This window comes from Tupaia chinensis, unplaced genomic scaffold (assembly GCF_000334495.1).
Source record: "Tupaia chinensis unplaced genomic scaffold, TupChi_1.0 Scaffold000281_1, whole genome shotgun sequence".
Lineage (NCBI taxonomy): Eukaryota > Metazoa > Chordata > Mammalia > Scandentia > Tupaiidae > Tupaia > Tupaia belangeri.
The window spans coordinates 2,496,956-2,516,819 of NW_006159764.1; the positions used below are offsets into that span (position 1 = coordinate 2,496,956).

A 19,864-nucleotide genomic window follows, 5' to 3' on the forward strand; every position below is an offset into this window, starting at 1 on the left:
AGCCACTGGGTCCGTGACTAGAACCACAATCAACTACATGAAAGTCCAGCGACATAGCCATTATGCAAACTACTGGTATCAAAAGGCTACTCTTTTAAAAATTTTTCTGTTTTATTGATATTTTATCAATGTACATCTTCATAGCATATAAATAAAATCTTCCCAAAATGAATATACTGCACATTAGTCCAGTAAAAATATCACCATACACATCATCCTTAACTCATAATTTTATACTTTTGTGTCTGCTACATGTTTTTCTTTTCTTTTTTCCCCCTTTATTCCCTCCCCTCTGCCACATTTTTGCAATTCCACTCTTGGGTATCTACCCAAAGCACAGGAATAAACAGTCAGAAGAACACTTGCACATCCATGTTTATTGTAGCATTTTTCACAATTTTCAAATGAATATTACTCATATCTGTGATCTAGAAAATGTAGTTTTTTAAAAATTGAAATACTCGTGTTATCTATAGCATGCTTAACATCTTCATTTTCAAAATAAATTAATATTTTCTAATTGTCAGTTTTCTTTTCTTTTTTTAAAGATTTATTTTATTTAACTTTATTTATTTATTTTAATTTGATCAGAGAGGGACAGAGTGTGTGTGTGAGAGAGAGAGAAGGAGAGTGAGAAAGCAAGCCACCAGGTCCAGGACTCAAACCGTGGTCTGCCATGTGGGAGTCCAGCACCCTTAACCACCACGCCACCAGCCAGCCCCAGTTTTATTTTCTAATAGGACAACTATCCAACTCTTTGACATGATCAGTGAGTTTTAGTGTGGGGAGGTCTCTTGAGACAAAAACATTTACAAAATGATGTGTATTTACATAGACCACATTGACATGAGTCAAATAATACCAAAAGGGAAAAAAAAGTCTGGATGACCAAGGAGAGGGAGAAATGAAATGTGAATCCAAAACACCAGGAATGTATGACCCCACAGAAATATGTGAGAGAGATAGCTGAACAATATAGCGAATGCTGATAAAATAATGCCCCCACCCACTTTTTTCACACTGGAACATGTGGCAGAATAGTTGTAAAATCTTTTTCATAACTACAAAACAGATGAATGAAAACAGAATACAGTCATAAGGAGGGCCACAGAGAATCCATGCAAGTTTTAAAATATATTTTTTCTGAAAGAATATAAATTTATAGAAATTGTTTTATTACAGAACATGCACTAAGATAAAAGCAAGATTCATTTTATTTTCCCAATGTTGACAAAGATCTTTGTAGAGTAAATTAGAATTTCAAGTAATGTTTAGGTAAGGCTCTTTGGCTATAGAAAGTCATGTGTGCTTAAACAGGGAAAAGAAATTTATCTGAGTATATAAGGGTGTTTGATTAGCAAGGGAGAAGATGCAACCAAATTTTAGGAAAGACCAGAACCCAGAACTGGCCAGTATCAAGTCATTGAAATGTTATTCCATTATTGTCCTAGTTTTTTTCCTTCTAAACACTATGGATTTTCATCTTTGCTTCTCTCTGGGATTCTAAAAAGTAATTTTTCTCTTTTTTTGACTTTTGCGCCCCAAATATTTCTAAATATGTCTCATCTAAGTTCCTGTGTTCATAAGTCGAGCCACCAGCAGAGGCTGGCTAGCATTGTAGAATTCGGACTCCAAAAACTTTGAATAAGCTGATTGCCCCAATTTAGTCTATATGTCTATTCTTGACCAAGAAAGTTATGACCTGGAGATTATGGGGCAATGATAATCATGAAAGAATATGTTAATTCTCAGAGAAGTAACTTGTGAGCTGAACAAATACTGCTTTTCCCTAGAACTAAGAGATAAGTAATAAACCCCTAAAATTCCCACTTTTGTCTAGATACCTTAGCTATGTTATCGAGACTCTCAGTTAATGGTGATTTTATCACATAATCGTTACAGCTTTAGTGATTATGAAAGTGTTCTGTTTCTATAATGTATTATGATAGGTAACCATCTTGGTAGAAATCTCCTGGACGATTCTCTTTATAAAGCTTGAGTTTTTTTTAAGCAATTGCTACATTGTAAAGAAAATTCTTTCTTTGAGACCAGACTCTCACCTAAATTAATTAAAGCCTATATACAATATAAATGGGGGGCCTTTGCAATCTGAGAAAATAAATGACAATGTACACATGCCTGCAATAGAAGTATTTAGTTGGCTTAGCACTGAGTTAAACTTTGAAGCATGTGTCCAGAATGCTCTTTGTCCTGATCAGTACTGGTAGGTTAAAATACTCTGCAATAGAAGTATTTAGTTGGCTTAGCATTGAGTTAAACTTTGAAGCATGAGTCCAGAATGCTCGTTGTCCTGATCAGTACTGGTAGGTTAAAATACCAATTGCACCCACCCCAAGGAAGGCCTACATGCTAGCCCTCTCTGACAGCCTGAGTCAATGGGACATGTAATACCTGGTCTGACATGCACCAACACAACTTACCTGGAACAGTCAAACAATAGGCCTGATTTCTTGGGAATGTAATCTGTCCCCCTTCAATGATGCATGGAAGATGCTGAGAAAATGTCACACTTACCTCTTTTCTGGTCACGTACCACGTCTTTTATCTCCCTAGTTAATGGGAGAAATTGGAAGTGACATTAAAGCTTGTCTGTTTCATACCATACCTGTGGACATGTGTCTTCATGTAAGCTTCGACCTATTAAAACAGGAAAAATCATTTTTAGAACTCCACTCTTGGGACTAGAAAGTTAGATCTTAGACTAATTTAATAATAAGGGCTATATGACGTATGTTGTGGTGATAGTTTTTTTAATAAACAATTCATTTGAAATCCCCATTTTCTCTCTCTCTCTCTTTTGAGAGGTTTTTGCTATAGTGTGTGTGTGTGTGCTCACCAGAAAGACTGAGAGAGATAGAAAGCAAGAAATAACTTCCCGGGAGGGGATGGCCATGTTGTAATCTCTTCTCCCCCATTCTCCTCTTGGGATCTTGGGAACACATGCACATGCGCCTGGTGTGAGTTTAAGCTACTGGGTCTGAGACTTGAACCATGGTCAACTACAAGAGAGTCTGGTAATGTAGCCATGATGCCATCTGCTGGTTCCTCAAATCCCCATTCTCAAAGCTTGTCATAGCCATGACCAGTAATGGTTTCTTCCTGGTATTCCACAGATTCTATGGACTTGATCTGATGTGACTGACTTAAATCCCCTCATGTAACAGAGCTAAAAAATTGGTGAACTCAAAAGAATACTTTTTCACATGGATGAATCAAGTGGTAGAAATAGGAAACAGGACACTAACCCAATCCCAGTCTTCTATCTGCCTACTGCTGCTTGTAGTCAGTGTCATCCTAGTCAGTGTCATCCTGTGACTCAGGAAAATGAGTCTGGAACCCATGTTATAAACTGGCTCTGGTTCTTCTTTGGTTGTGTTCTCTCTGAGGAGCTAAAGGTTTACAAAGCTCAGGGGATTGTTTTTATCTGGAGCTTGGAATTCTTTCTTAAAGAACATAGTCCAGATATCTAAAATTCCAGAATTTAATTGTCAGATAGCAATTAAACTTGCTGCCAAGTTTTGTGCAGGGCACTTAAACTGTACCGTATAGGAAATCCCGGACTGTGGAAATGCCCACCCTCAAACAAACAAACAAGCACAAAAACAGAAAAAGCCGAAAGACTGGTATGTGCAGGCATGGAGGTAGCTCACACTTGCTGGTTGGGATGGGCATGCAAATAGGTCCCTTCCAGAGTTAAATGGAAGTAGGGATGCAAGAGAAAAAGTAGGTTACTCCCTTCCCTTCTGGGGACCAGGGACTAGTTCTCCTTATATTGCCTTATTTTCTTGCAGAAATTCAAGGAATTCAAGAATTTTAAAGTCAAACCTGACCTTCTGGTTTATTACAAAGGATGGGAGAAAATATATATTTTCCTCTAAATTTTTGGTATCATTTATAGTTTTTAAATACTTATACTGTGCCTGAGCCTCCATTTATGCTCTTGACTAGAAACTGAAAAATGTTAGAGGTCAGTGTGTCCAGGTTCTTAGGAGTTTCTAGAAAAATTTAAAAGCATTATCAACATACAATGCTTTGCCTAACTCTGATGTATTTGTCTCATAGGCTGAGATGTGCAGGAAGAGACAGAAATAAAATTCTCTAGCTTATGATAGAACATATTAAACTGGAATGGAATCAGGCAGAGCAGCTTGTTTCTGTCTCTACCAAGCTCAGGCCTATATGTCATCCTTTTACATTCAGTCTTCAAAAGCAAGGGAAGATGAATCTGAGAAAGAAAAAAAGAAAAACCTACAAAAGAGAGTGGTAAAGAAAAGCTTCACTTTAAGGCTGAGAGAACAGCAGACCAAAGCCATCTATTCCAGGATTTATTTCTGTGAGATCCACCCTGTTTGCTGAGAGATGTTTTCTATCTTACTTGGCTATGATTTCTTGGTGAAAAGGCATGAGTGTACCCACTGAGGTATTATTTGTATATATTAGGTTTAAAAAACTAAGGTCAAGTCCTTCCAACACTTCCAGCCAAAAATGTAAAGGACCATATGCATTTTTTCTGTTATTTTTCTGAATAAAACTTTGTAGCAAACTGGCAGGTCAGGTTTGACTTTAGAATTCCAAAATTCATTGAGTTTCTGCCACAAAACATGGCAGCATAAAGAGAACTTGTCCCTAGTCCCCAAAAGAGAGTAATTTTGCTGTTATGACTAAGTTTGAAACAAAAATAATTTCAAGCATTGTTACACATGGATATCTAGACTGGATAGCCCTAACATAAAACTGCAGCTAAGATTATTGTGCAAAGACTAAGTTCAGAAATGCTCTAAAGAAATGCCCTTTATAGAATGATGCTTCAGTGAGGTCACTGTTGATCAACTGTGCCCTAAATTACACAAACACCGTCTTAGATGATGCAACAGGGTCAGCTAGGATTATCACACAACATCCAAGCAGCAACATCAATACTGAAGATTTGAGTTTCTTATTATCTTTCATGTGCTAAATTGATCCCATAGTATTCTACTATTTTTTTTTAAATTAAGCCATAGGTATCTCACCATTCATGCAGTTTTATGACATCTAATTTTCAAGCACAGTTCTGATGTCAATAAAATTGACAATGTCAAAATTATTTGCTGCTGATCTCCTAATGAACTGTCACATTTTCTGGCAGGTCAAAATGTGGAATCCAGGTTTAAGTATAAGCCATGTGCCATCTTTCCAAGCTTGATATTGTATCTACCTACACAGCAATGTTAGTGTCCATGAAGCTTAATATTTCTAGGGTACACCCTGTGCATAAATAGCAACATGGCTACCCGTGTGACCTGACTTCAGAAGCTGCATACCTTTTCTATTTAATATTTAAAAATGTCTCCTCTGAACCCACCATTATACTAAACTATGCTAAAAATCAGGATTAGAAAGACATAGTATTTCCCTTCCAAGTCATTTGTGCTGTGAGAACAAGGGAAATGGCTGGCTTGCCAAGGTGTGGAGGGTTCTCGTAGCAGAGAAGCTCCTTGTCATTAAGTAACTAGGTCTTGATACCCCAGTGTTAAAGATGCAAGCATGGAAGATGAAACTCACTGGTCTATCAACATTTGTATTGGTTAGGTAAAGAATAAGGTCCTCTTTGTAAAGTAAGCCCTAAATACAGAGGCTTTAAAAAATCAGTAATTTCTTGGGAAATGGTCTTTACCTACATGATCAAAGCTAAATTGCAGACATGCTCCTATTCTGGCTCTTGGCAAACGACAAGAGAAGATGTGGAAGGCCAGTGACTTTCTTTTAAACCAATAAGGCAGACATATCACTTTCACTTGTATTCATTCCCATGGTGATAACTAAGTCATATCCCAGAGACAGCTTCAAAGGAGTCTGGAAAATCTACTTTCTAGCTGGGTGCCGCATACATAGATTGAACTATATTATTATCGAAAAATAGGAGAATGGATTTTGATGGACAACCAGTAGTCTTCATCATAGAATTACGGAAAATTTCAGCATTTTTCTAAATACTCTACTCATTACAGTAGAAATTGATCTGGTAAAATCTTGATGTTACAAGATCTAAAACAGAGATATTGTTAATGGGGTGAGAGTAGATAAGCACTTTATAGGATAGTTGAGCTTGATTGTGAATTGTATGTGGAGACAAGATGATAGGCCCCTAAACTAGCTTGGAAGAGAAGATGATAGCCGAAGATAAGTTGAGGGCACTACAGGGGACCACTTGGGGCACAGTGGTGATCTTACACGGAGCTGGTGGTAGAGCAAAGTCACAATTATAGCAGAATAATCTGCACGCATATCAGCAATGATAATACTCATATAGTTTTCAAAATACTAATGCACCTGTATCTGCTGTTCTAACTGAAAACAATCCTGTAACTATTGATATTAACTTTGGATATTTCAAGATATTAAGGTTATTTAACAGTAATATAAGAAAAAATAATTTTAAATCAGTTTATTTATGTTTATGATATTTCATACTCTTTTCTTTCCAGTATCCTTATTTAGATTTTGTCTAGACAACTTAAAATAGAGGGGCAGGCAGGTGGTGTGGTGGTAAGGAGCACTGGATTCCAACATGGCTGAATGTGGTTTGATTCCTGGACCTGGTAGCTTGCTTTCTCACTTTCTCTCTCTTTCACACACACACACACACACACACACACACACACACACACACACTGTCCCTCCCTGGTCAAATTAAAATAAATAAAAAATTAAAATAAAGTTAAATAAAATAATTCTTTAAAGAAATTTTTTATAAAACAAAATTTAAAATAGACATTGAAGATCCTAAGCATGTACTTGTAGTGACTAATTTGAGGTTCTGAAATGTTTGATGCTTCTGGGATTCTACACTTATGTGATGATCTGGCGCCACCCAGCAGAACTAATGAACATAAGATATTAAGGTTATTTAACAGTAATATAAGAAAAAAATAATTTTAAATCAGTTTATTTATGTTTATGATATTTCATACTCTTTTCTTTCCAGTATCCTTATTTAGATTTTGTCTAGACAACTTAAAATAGAGGGGCAGGCAGGTGGTGTGGTGGTAAGGAGCACTGGATTCCAACATGGCTGAATGTGGTTTGATTCCTGGACCTGGTAGCTTGCTTTCTCACTTTCTCTCTCTTTCACACACACACACACACACACACACACACACACACACACACACTGCCTCTCTGGTCAAATTAAAATAAATAAAAAATTAAAATAAAGTTAAATAAAATAATTCTTTAAAGAAATTTTTTATAAAAGAAAATTTAAAATAGACATTGAAGATCCTAAGCATGTACTTGTAGTGACTAATTTGAGGTTCTGAAATGTTTGATGCTTCTGGGATTCTACACTTATGTGATGATCTGGCGCCACCCAGCAGAACTAATGAACATTGTCTTTGTGGTTGCTTGTAAAGCCTGCTCAGAGTGAAGAAAATAGGTAGGACTGTTTTTGCAGTGGTCAAAAGTAGTCCCAAACAACATCTTGGTTCTTGTGTCAGAAGGCAGTCAAGCCATTCCAGATCTACTTTCCTGACAGAGGTTTCATGAAGAAGTGGATTGGAAACCTGATTGCATGAATTGAAAATGGCATGAGAGATGAAGGAGAAAATTACTAGGAGAAAACTCATTTTGGGAGTTAAATTATTATTTTTCAAATGCCAAAATGTTTCCAACTTGCACAATTTTTACTCTTTCTCTTCTTCTCAGGAAAAGCGTTAGGATTTGGCTTTTTGTTTGCCCCTTCTCATGGTACTCTTTCCACCTTCATTTCTAGAGATCAGAGTAGAGAACTGAGGTTACCAACTTCCCACGGAATCTGTATTGTATCTTCTTAGAGCTGTCCATGGTGCTTAAATAGGGGGCACCGTGAGAAGAGGTAGAAGGCCAAATACAGAATCCTTGAACTCTGACATAAACAGGACAACAGAGGAAGATTTCTTAGTCTAAGAAAAAATATCTTATTGACAGGGCTCTAATTAAGATTTCCCTACTATTTTCATCATTTCCACATCTTCCAGTCTCACGAGTTCCCTAGAGAGTTTCCTAATTGTATAAAACGCTCATAAAGTTGTGTCAAATCTTCCCACTGTTTGTTGTGGAAAATATAAGTAGGTTTATGTCCACACTATATTTAGGTATTTATCACATTTTTCTTTGTAGATGCATGTCATTCTAAAGCTACTAGCCCATTTACGCAGACAATATTGCTCAAAAAGCCTGTGATTAAAGGCTAATTATCTCACATAATGTTACATTGATTGAAAATCAACCAAACACCAAAAAATCTATAATAATCTTTTACATTGGGAAGAATTTATTCGTTAAATTGAAGAAAGAATCTACTGCGTGCTATTGGTAACACCAACACACAATAAATGCCTTCATCAATGACTAATTTCAGGTCAGGAGTTCCTACACAGCTTAAAATCAAGCTCCTTGGAAGAATAACTTATACTCTTTGTTTTTTCACCCTGCATTCAGTGTTCTATGCAATGCATCAGGCTTATAATTCACTTCTTCATGAAAACCTTATCGGAGTCAAGAGCACAATTTTTCTTTTTTTAAAGTTAATTTATTTATTTCTGAGAGAGAGACAGTTAAAGAGGGCAAGAGAGAGGGCAAATCACCCCAACAGGGTCTTCACATCACAATTCCTTTCCAGACTTAGCTGGTCAGAATCACACAAGCACTGGCTGACATACTTGGGGTGGTCATGGGACACAAATACAGAATATTTTCCCTGTGCATCCCGTTGTGTTACCTCCTGGCTCTGGGAGCAAACTTACTAATAATTGCCAAATGCAACACATGTGTTTCAGCCTTCATTCTCTGTGGCACTTAGCTGGCTGAACATTATCCTCTTTTTGAATTCCTATTGTATGTTTCTTTGGGTTTCATGACACAATTTTTCTGGCTATCATTTTAATATTTCATCTTTTCCCTCTTTGTCTTCATTGTAGTTTTCTCTTCTTCTGTCTGCTCTGTTTAGGCCATAGTTCAAGGATTCTGTATTTGGCTTCTACCTGTCTTCACTGGGATATTTAAATCATTCCAATGACTTCAACCACTACAACTATCTTCAACCCAACCTCTTCCCTGATTCCACACTCACATATTTCATTGCTTACTTTTCAATAATATCTCATGGTGACTCCCAACGTGTTCAAAACTGAACTTACTGCCTTTCTTTTCAGATGTGATTCTCCTCCTTCACATTGTTTTGATGACAAACATTAATCTAATCTCCTGGTAAAAGCTCTTGAAGATTTTAGATCTAGTGCCACCTTCCACCTGCACTAAACACCTTAGAAGTGACAAGTTTCTATTACTTTTAGATATTAAATATGTTTCCAGTTTATTACTTCACTCTACTCCACAGTTTCGGTGTCAATTAAAGCCATTATCCTGTTTCATTACTTTTCTGTAATGACAACAGGTAGTCTTTCTCTTTCTCTCTCTCTCCCTTCTTTCCTTTCTTTCCTCCTTCCTCACATACGTCCTTGACAATGCTACTAGAATAAAAAAATGCAATCCTGATCACATTATCTCTATATTGAAAGACTCTCTTATTAATTATTGGCAGAGAGATATTGAAATCTATTGTAATTAAAATTTTATCCATTTCTATTTACATGAGTGTTAAAGTCTTTTATGGATTTGTCTATATTTTATTTGTTTATATAGTTTTGCTTCATTTACTTTTAGGCTCTATTTTTAGAAGCATATATATTTAGAAATATTGCGAATCATCAATAAAATAATATATTACCATTAGAAATATGTCCCTTCATCTCTGGTAAACTCATTGTTTTGGAGTCTACTTTGTCAAAATTAATATAGCCAAACTAGTTCTCTTATGATTGAGGTTTTCATGTTTTTTTTTCCCCATATTTTTACTTTCAGTCACTCTGTGTTATACTTAAAATACAGTTCCTATAGAGATTCAGTTATGGCTAATTTGTTTTTTCCTTAAAATATTTACTCAGTTCACATTTATTGTAATTATTGATATGGTTATCTCGAACTTTGACATCTTACTTTGATTTTCTACTGGTTGTCTTTATTTTTTGCCCCTTTAATATTTGTTTTTGGATTCTTTTAAATTCATTTAATGTTTTTTAGTATTCTATTTTCTATAACTTGTTGAATTTTTATTTTATCTTTCATGTTATTATTAAAGTAGTTGCCTTAGGAACTAATGATTACACATTTAACCTATCCCATCCTATCTTGAATTAATATTATTTTATTTTGCATATTATGTAGGAAGCTTACCAAATTATAATTCTATTTAACCCCATTTAATCTCTTCACAATTCTTTAGTATTTTGCTATTATGTGGTATTAATCCTGCAATATAAACTTTTCTCTCTTTTTTTTTTTTTTTTGCTTTAGTTAAATGTCTTTCAAGGAAAGACATGGGCGAAGGTTTGCATAGTTACCTCTTCATCTACCATTTTGGTCAATTTTCTATTTTTTCCTGTGGATCTTAATTTCCAATTTGAAACACTTTTTTCATACTAAAGAATTTCTTTTAGCATTTCTTTTCATGATTTACAATTGCCAGAGGATGCATCATGCATTAAGAGAGAAAAAGAAAGAGAGAGAGAGAGAGAGAGAGAGAGAATATAGGAAACTCAGACAGAGAATCTACCACCAATGGGACATGGTCATGCCACAATCCTTTTCTCTCCATTTCTCCTTCTCAATAGGATTTCCGCCATGCACACACATGTGGCTATCATGTTCTTTAAGCCTCCAGGGATGGGATTGGAACAGCACTTGGTTACGTGGAATCAGGCTCCAAATGCACACTGCTGAACAATCATGCTATGGGCACAACCCACCTTTTTTTTTTTTTTAACATTTTAGAGCTGATGACAACAAAGTCTCTTAGCTTTAGTTTATTATTTATTTATTTACTCACTTGAAACTATATGCATTTCCCCTTCATTTCTGAAGGTTATTTTTGCTGAATATGAAATTCTAGGTTGACACTATTTTTTGGTTGTCTTCTTTTGGTACTTTGCAATGTCAAACGATCATGGTTCTGGTTTGCATTTCTTTTAATAAGGTTGTTATTTCTCCATCAATATGTATTTTTACTTTGGCTCCTTTTAGGGCTTTTTATTTACCTTAGGATTTTGATAGTTTGGCAATGATAGGTGTGTTTTCTCTGCTTTTTTCTCTTCTCTTCTCTTCTCTTCTCTTCTCTTCTCTTCTCTTCTCTTCTCTTCTCTTCTCTTCTCTTCTCTTCTCCTCTCCTCTCCTCTCTTCTCTTCTCTTCTCTTCTCTTCTCTTCTCTTCTCTTCTCTTCTCTTCTCTTCTCTTCTCTTCTCTTCTCTTCTCTTCTCTTCTCTTTCTTCTCTTCTTTTCTCTTCTCTTCTCTTTTCTTTCTCGGCATCCCACAGGATCTTTGTGCTACAGTCCATCCTGAGCATCAGCCAGTCAGGACCAGGAACAACACATATGTGTACAGCAGATGGGTACAGATAGGCTTTGAGAAGCAAACTTGGGACCTTTCCATATGGATTCATCATTGCATTACCAGAGCCCTAAAACAGCTGCTCATATCTACATGCATTTATTATAAAGTTTTTCCACTTGAAATTCATTGAGATGATTGGAGTTGTTGATTTATGTATTTTGAACATATCAGGAAAATTTTCAGTCACTTTGTCATCAAGTTGTCTTTTTTCTTCCATTTCTTTCCTATTATTCTGGGACTATAATTATTATATTTTGGGGGGATTTTTCTTCATCTTTTTTTCCAGTCATTATGTTATATTTTGTATAAGTTCCTTAACCTGTCTTCAAGATCACTAATGTCTTAATTATTTAGATGCTTTTCCTGTAAAGCCCATCCCACTTTTTTTAAACCCCTATTCTTCTTTCCTTCCTTCACTTTCCTTTCAACAGAGAGAAACTAATACTCTTGATTGTATTTTACCATGTCACAACCTTCTCCACAGTCTCATAGCTAGCCAGGACCACAGACAAAGGAAAGTACTCTCGGTATGTTCAGGGTGACCTAACAGCTGAATCTGGACTGTAGAATCTCAGAGAAGCACCCTACTGCCTGCAGTACTATGGCTGTGTCCTACCTTGTGAGTTTTATTTCTGCCTCTTCCATGGTCTGTCTGGTCTTACAATTTATTACTGCGTCTTAGAAATTATGTATAGGAGAAAAGTGGAGATTAGGGAATAATATTGCTTTCTTTCTCACAGACGTTTCAAATTTCTTTTTTCATCTATTGGCTAACGTGAGTTGTTGAGTGTGAGAAATGTGCTCACCTGCTCAATGCCAAAGAATAGACATGGAGACTTGAAGTATGATAAAGGGAGACTTCAATGATTGTCTGGGAAGATTGGGTATTTGAAAGGCAAGCACACCCAAAACATTCACAATGAGTAATTTATTCCCTCATGCACAAGTCCCTTCCCCAGATCCTCACTGGGTGAGTACTCTTGAGTGCACAATCTTCTTGGATGTTGCCTAAATTTCATGATTCCCTTATTAGGCATTTATTGCCCCTTTTCCTCTCTTATCTTGCTGAAAGGAATAGGCTTAGGACCAACCTGTAAAAAAGGCCCACCAAATGTCCTGAGGAGGGAGAAGTACCAGGAAGTAAAAAGGGACAAAAGACTGGTGTCGATCTTGAGAAGTCATTTTTCAAGGGTGATGTGCTGTTTTTGGGTTTTGTTCGTTTAGGGACTTATCCAGAATGTATACTTTCTGGAGTTGTCACATTTCTAAGCTGGTTAGTCAACTTTTCTTAAGCTATTCATGAAAATGAATCATTTAGACTATTTTCTTACAGTCATTAATCAGATTTGCCAAGGGCTTATTTGATCTGGGATTGAACTGAAACTCACATCTGATTAAGGCAACCTCCAACTTCCAGCTTCGTTAGGAAGGGCTAGCCTCATTGTTCTCAGGATTTGACACTCTGTGTAACACCATTGGAATTCTCAATTTTAGATACAGAGGAAATATGGGAAAAGGAGCAGATTGAATGATTTCTACTCACAAGTCCTACTTCTGCTTCCATTTTTCTCAGCAATTTTGGGATGGGATAAAGAGGGTTGCTCTGTGAAAAATGTATTATTATTATTATTGTTCTTAGAAATCTTTCAGACTCCAGTATATAACCAATCTCCACTGTTGCCAATAGCTCAACGGGTTTAATCTCTATTTAGTAAAGTTTAGGGCTTGAGAAGAGTTCTGTTTTTCCTGAATTTATGGAAGCTCACTTATACATGGTTCTTTTCTCTGGAAATCAGTTCATCAAGTCCTTTCAGTATTTATTGTTCTTTGATAATCCTACATAAAGTATAATTTTTATATTAGCTATCTATATTTTTTTATGTTACTTTGAAAACCAAGGTCTTTTGTGTCTTAATTGGAAACATAAAATGTTCAGGAAAATTTTAAACATCGTGATTCAGTTCAAATGTTAATTCTTAGAAGTCTTTATGAGTTTCCAATTTGAAGCTAATTCCCTTGTGGTAGCCCCTATACACAATCTTATATCAGCTCTGATACTTTTTGTCCCTTGTCTTTATAGGATTTACTCTTCTATTAGATAATAAGATATATGGGTACAGGGGCCAAATTATACTCATCCATTTAGTGTCCATGAATAGTGTACTTTCTGCTTCACAAATAGATAAATAATAAATGTTGTTGAGTATACTATATTATTTTCTCATGCTTCTATTACCTTGTGTATGGTGGAGTTTTTCTTGTCTTTGCATGAAATTCCCTTCCTTTTCTTATCTTTTTATATTCAAACTTCCAGCCCAGTCAACTTCTTTATAGTCAGACTTTCCTGAACCTCTTTCAGAGAACTTAACAACAGTATATGGTAATTTTTATTATTACCCACCAACAATAGCAGAGTGCAAGAGATGAATGACAGTAAAAGAGAAATAGGTTAGAGTGGTTGAAAGACTATTTGTTTTAGCTTCTGGTAGACTGGAGTTTAAGTGAACTGGGTTTGTACTTAATATTTCTAAAATATTTAGCAAATTTCTTAAATTTTCTGAAACTACGTAGGTTCAGTGCCTGACATGTAATTGGCACTCTGTAAATGGCCATTATTTTTGTCATTGTGTGGTAGTAATAATATAGGTGTTGTTATAGTGTTCACAAAATAGTGAATAAGTGAATAAAGGAGTGAGTGGATAATAGTTGTGAAGATACGATTAAACTTTCAGTAGCTTTAATTCTGCCTGGATTGCCTCTGTAATTTACTTTTTATTGTATTTGAGATTTCTAATCTCCACAGTTGAATGTTGATCTTCATTCATTGTCCTTGTGCAAGGCTTTTAATAAAGGCAATGTTGGCCTATGAGAACACTTTACCTATTTAAGAATAATTCATTTCTGGTGTCACATATGTCTTCAAATTTTGCTAACTGGCATAAAGAAAAAAGGTTTACTTGGCTCTAAATTCTGGAGATTGGTAAATTTAGGACTGGCTGGCCTCCTCTGGTGAGGGCCTCGTGCTACATCATAATGTGGCAGATGTCATCCCATCCCAAGAGCACAGAGCACAATGGCAGGGCAGGATTTGGTACAAAAGGGAAAACACAAGGTTTATAAGTCACTTTGTAACTACCCACATTTGTAAGAATGAATCCATTCTCATGAGAACTGACCCAGTTTCATGTGAAAGAGATCAATCCATCTTAACCTAATCATCTTCTATTAGGTTCTACCTTCAAAATCACCATACTGGACATCAAATTTCAACATGAATTTTGGAGAGGGTTAGTCCACATTCAAACCATAGCATTAACCAATAGTGATAAACATTAATTAAATCTGTATATAAAAATGTATACCTATATCACAATTTATGGACTACAATTCTAATGTTCATAAATATCTAGACTAAGTATTTTTCTGAAAGACTTAGATTTTTATTTTTCACAGTAAAATCATATTACTGACTGTTATCTGTCCCTTCAGAGATTTTTGTTCTTTTTCATGTTTGTTGTAGACTGACGATAATATATCTGACACGTCAAGATAAAGTAAATTTGTATTTTATAGTTATAGTCAAGGCATCTTTTTTTCCTGTGATAAAATATTGAAAAGTAAAAAAAAAAGGGAGAAGATCTCCTGACATATCTACACATTTTTGAAAAATAAACAAAATGAAGAATTCGAGAGCCCACAAATCAATTTTACATTGTGAAGATTCATTATCTGTTAACATGCTCGACTGAATAGCTATGTCTGAACAAGAATTAGAGCTCATTCATTTTTTTTCTCGTTTTGTTGCCCATTCTGAGACAAAATAATAGGGCGAAATAAGCATTCTACCACCTATGTGCATTTTTAATTTGGAATATCAACATGTTACAAGCCAAACACCCTTTATTCCCCCCTCACCAACCCCTCTGTAGATTATCTTTGTCTATAATTTGCAACTTGCTGAGTTTAAGCTCATTTTAGAAGCAAACATATGTAACCTATTTTTTTCCTCTTTCTTGCCAGTGAGTTTGTTTAGTATTTCAAAAATCACATAAGATTTTTTTTCCTCCAATGTGCTGATTCAGCAGGGCATTTTTCCTTTTGAAAGGCAAAGCCATTTCCAGTGAAAGTTCTCCTAAAGATGATTTGTTTTTTCTTAGCCTTATAAGTTTTGTCATCGTCTGCAATTCTCTGGGCATAAAAAGCTCCCTCCTGCCTTTTCCTTTTATTTATTGGCTACTGTACTAACAATAGCTATCTTGGAAGCAGAGAAATTTCTTACCCTCTGACTTCTTGCTGGTCAACACAACTCTCTAGTTTGACATGTTACATTTGGAAATGAAATATTTATATATGAAACTAGGCAATGTTTCAAAGAAAATGTAGGGAGAAAATAACATATTCTGGTAATTTTCTCATGAAATGGAACAAAAAGTGCATGTTGTGTGTGTGCATATGTTGGAATGGGATGAGGAGTAATTTATTTTTAAAAGAGCACCATGGGCCATTCATTCATTGTGTTCCAGTGATGAGTATATCTTTGCAAACCCAGGATGGTACTCTTTTCAAATGAAACTTAGCAATTCAGTTGGTGGCTGTAAAAGGAGACCTTGAAAAATGCAAAGAAATTGGAAGCCAAAAAGACAAATGAGATGCAGGAGACAACATTTTTGAAAGGAGCTAGACTTCTTTTTTATTTATTTTTTTTTAAAGAAATTTTTGCTAGAGGGAGCATGTGCTTGCCAGAGAAAGAGGAGACAGAAAGAGAGAAATGACCCCCCTGGGGGGATGGCCACAATCCCTTCTCTTCCACTCTTGTCTGGATCTTGGGCATACACACACATACACCCAGGGTAAGTTTTAAGGCACTGGGTCCAGGACTCAAACCACGGTCGACTACATGGGAGTCCAATGACATAGCCATTATGCCATCTGCTGGTCCTAGGAGCTAGACTTCTACTGCCTATAATCTTTTATTCACAAATAGTATCTCACCAATTCTGCTGGTGAAAAGTTGAGTATTTCATGTATATAAATAAAATACTTAAGGACATAATAATTAGGAAAGGAAAAAAAGATTAGCAATGTCATGCTTGCTGTATCAGACAAAACCACTGAGCCATTCTCACTGTTTTTCTCCAATAATGGCAAAAAAGATTTGACATCCTGGTGATATTTTATTTAATTTAAACCCTGTGAAAAGCAGAGTCAAATGGTAACCTCATTCTTTCTTTGTTTCTTTGTTTCTTTTTTTTGGGAAAAGAAGCACCCATGCTCTTTGTTAGTCACAGCACTAAATTAAATAAAATACCACTCAAGTAATTTTGTTATATCTCAGTCTTCATCATCTTTTCCTCATAGGAAGAAAAGGGCAAGAAAAACTGTTAATGTAATTTTTCTAATTAAAGCATTTATTAGCAACATTTTAAAGACTTAGAGTATCCGCATAATGATGTTTATTTTAAAAGAATTTTGTCATTTTCACACTCTCATTCACAAATCATAAATATTTATAACATGCCAAGGCATTTATGCTTAGTGTCAACAAGACAAAGCAAAACAAAATGAGGTGTTACTTCTTAAAAATAAGTAACATCTCAGTATGAAAATATAACTCAAAACTCTAGGCTTATGAAGCCCAATTTTATCTATTGTTTTGAATTATATGTGAGTTTATTTGGATAGCACTTTACATATAAATAAATAAGCAAATAAAGATTTCTTTGCTGTAACAAATAAAATGTTTCAAATGAGACTGAATTAAGACTTTTCATGAAACTTCTGAATAGCATATTTCTTAAAAAGTTGGCTCATGAGGGTAGCCCCATAGCCCAGTGGTTAAGGGATCTGGATCCCATATGACTGATAGTGGATTGAATCCAGCTCCGGCAGCTTGAGAAACATGCCATGCATGCCTCAGATCCCAACAAGATGGAGAATTGGAGGACAAGGGATTGTGGTATGACCATGCCCCATGGTGTAGGGGGTATTTTCCCCTCTCTAGCAAGTACAGTTGTCCTCTGGCAATGAAAAAAAAGAATATTTTTTGTTGGTTCATGAACCATTTGCATCAGAATTATCTAGATTGAAGCTTTTTAAACTCTGTGTAATGAAGGTCCTTTATTTTTTTCTTCTCTTTTTTTTAAGAAGTATTTATTTAGTTTTATTTCTTATTATTATTATTTTTTTAATGTGCTAAAGGGCACATGCGCTCACCAGAAAGAGCATTATTTTTTATTTTTTAATGTGCTAAAGGGCACATGCACTCACCAGAAAGAGAGAAGAGAGAGAGAGGGAGAGAGAGAGAGAGAGAGAGAGAGAGAGAAACTCAAATAACTAGGCTGGAACTCGAACCACAGTTGGTCATGTGGGAATCTAGCACCTTAACCACCGTGCCACCTGCTGGGCTTCCTTTTCTCTTTTCCTGAACCTGAAAAGGACTGAAATTTTTATTATATACTCTGTATAATGAGACAAATTTACTAACCATGGGGCTTGGATATTCTAGTACTGTCAGAGTGGTGAGAAAACTTGGTTACTCTCTATCTGTAGTTCTTACCAGGACTGGTAGCAATCAGTTCATGAATTCGCACTGATCGTCAAAATACTTTTGAATGGCACTAAATAAGCAGACTTGGGAAAGTTCTAAAGAATCAGAATCTCATAGGATAGATTTTAGGAACCAGCATTTTAAATAAATCCTCCAGGTAATAATTACATTAAGAAAAATTGCCTTCCTGTCATTGCTCTCAACCAGAAACCCATAGTTAATAACAGTTTTAATACTTTGTGAAGAAAAAGGTTTTGTAAAAGAGACTTTGTTTCACAGCCAAGCACAGTGTTTTTCCCCAGTCACTTTAACTCTCTCTGATAGTCACTGTCCAGGCTTTGCATAGGCTAAAGTCTCCTCTTCTACACGTTCATCCACTAGATACAACTAATCTTTTGCCACCTTGATTTTCAAAGCAAAGAGTGCATGGGTGATTCATCTCAATAGAGTGCCTTACATTCAAACTTATTATTTTTTTCTTTTTAGAGAGAGAGATTTTTGCTATGGGGTACATGTGCTTGACAGAGAGACAGAGAGAGACAGAGAGAAAAAGAGGGAAATCTCTCTCCAGGGGGGATGGCCACAATGCAATCCCTTCTTCTCTTGGGATTTTGGGCACACATGCACACACACCCAGTGTGAGTGTCAATCAGCCGGGTTCAGGACTCAAACCCCTGTTGTCTGCGTGGGAGTCCAGTGATGTAACCATTATGGCATTCTCTGGCCCCCTTGGTAATATTTTGATACATGCTTTCTCCCTTATGATTTCAGCCATTGTGATGTCTTCCCTTTTATATGTGTGGATTAACAATCTCAGCTTTTCTGAGGGTAATGTAGCACCTTCTCCATGTTCCACTCTACCTATTAGTCTGTCATCCTTAAAACACCTTCTTTCTCGGGAACCAGCAGTTAGCACAATGGCTATGTCGCTGGACTCCCACGTAGCCATCCGCGGTTCATGTCCTGGACCCGGTGGCTTAAAACTCACGCCGGGCACGTGTGCGTGTGTGCCCAAGATCCCGAGAGGAGAATGGAGGAGAAGGGATTGCGGCGTGACCTTCCTCTCTGGGGGGCGATTTCTCGCTTTCTGTCTCTATGTCTGTCTGTCTGTCTGGCGAGCGCACGCGCTCTATAGTGAAAAAAAAAAATCACTTTCTTTCTGATGATTCTATCTCTGACAGTATCAACAGCCTTCTGCCTCATGTCTTGTAAACGTGCACACAAGCTATGTTTTGTATAGGTCTGTTATGCGCCATCCAGGTACACGTCAGTGAGCATTGCCTACCAGAGCTGAGCATCCTGATTCTCATTCCTCAGGCTAACAACCCAGCTGACAGACTGATTCCATCATCTTTCATTTAAGCATTCAGTGATGGAACTCAGGAGGGACCAGCTGACAGAGCCAAAGAAATGTATCCCCCATTCTAGACAGACTGATTCCATTATCTTTCATTTATGCATTCAGTGATGGAACTCAGGAGGGACCAGTTGACAGAGCCAAAGAAATGTATCCCCCATTCTTCTAAATGACATTAGTAACCAGTGCATTTCTGAAGGAGTTGGGGGATGAGCCCTAGGGAGAAAGGAGGAAATTAGAATTAGAAGGATAATCGAGCCAAAGACTACTCCCTTCAAAACTGAGAACTGACTACAGAATCCCCATCTTCTTGGTCCTTGCATCATGGTAGTGCTTCCATATTCGATCCTTAAATCCTTGCAGGTGCCTGTTAAACACAGGTTTTTGAGGTCTACCTTGGCTTGACTAAATCAAGATTTCCACGATTAGATCCTTGATATGTTTGCACTCTTAAGGCAGAAATATTGCGAGA

General features: G+C 36.4%; 1 long non-coding RNA gene across 1 annotated transcript in view; it reads right to left on the reverse strand.

Moving 5' to 3' along the window:
* The window catches only part of LOC102494619 (uncharacterized), a 37,653-nt gene that overhangs the window by 4,562 nt on the left and 13,227 nt on the right, over positions 1-19,864 (reverse strand). Inside the window, exon 2 of the long non-coding RNA XR_334787.1 lies at positions 2,627-2,658. This is a non-coding gene — a long non-coding RNA (uncharacterized LOC102494619). The remainder of the gene's footprint in view (positions 1-2,626; positions 2,659-19,864) is intronic.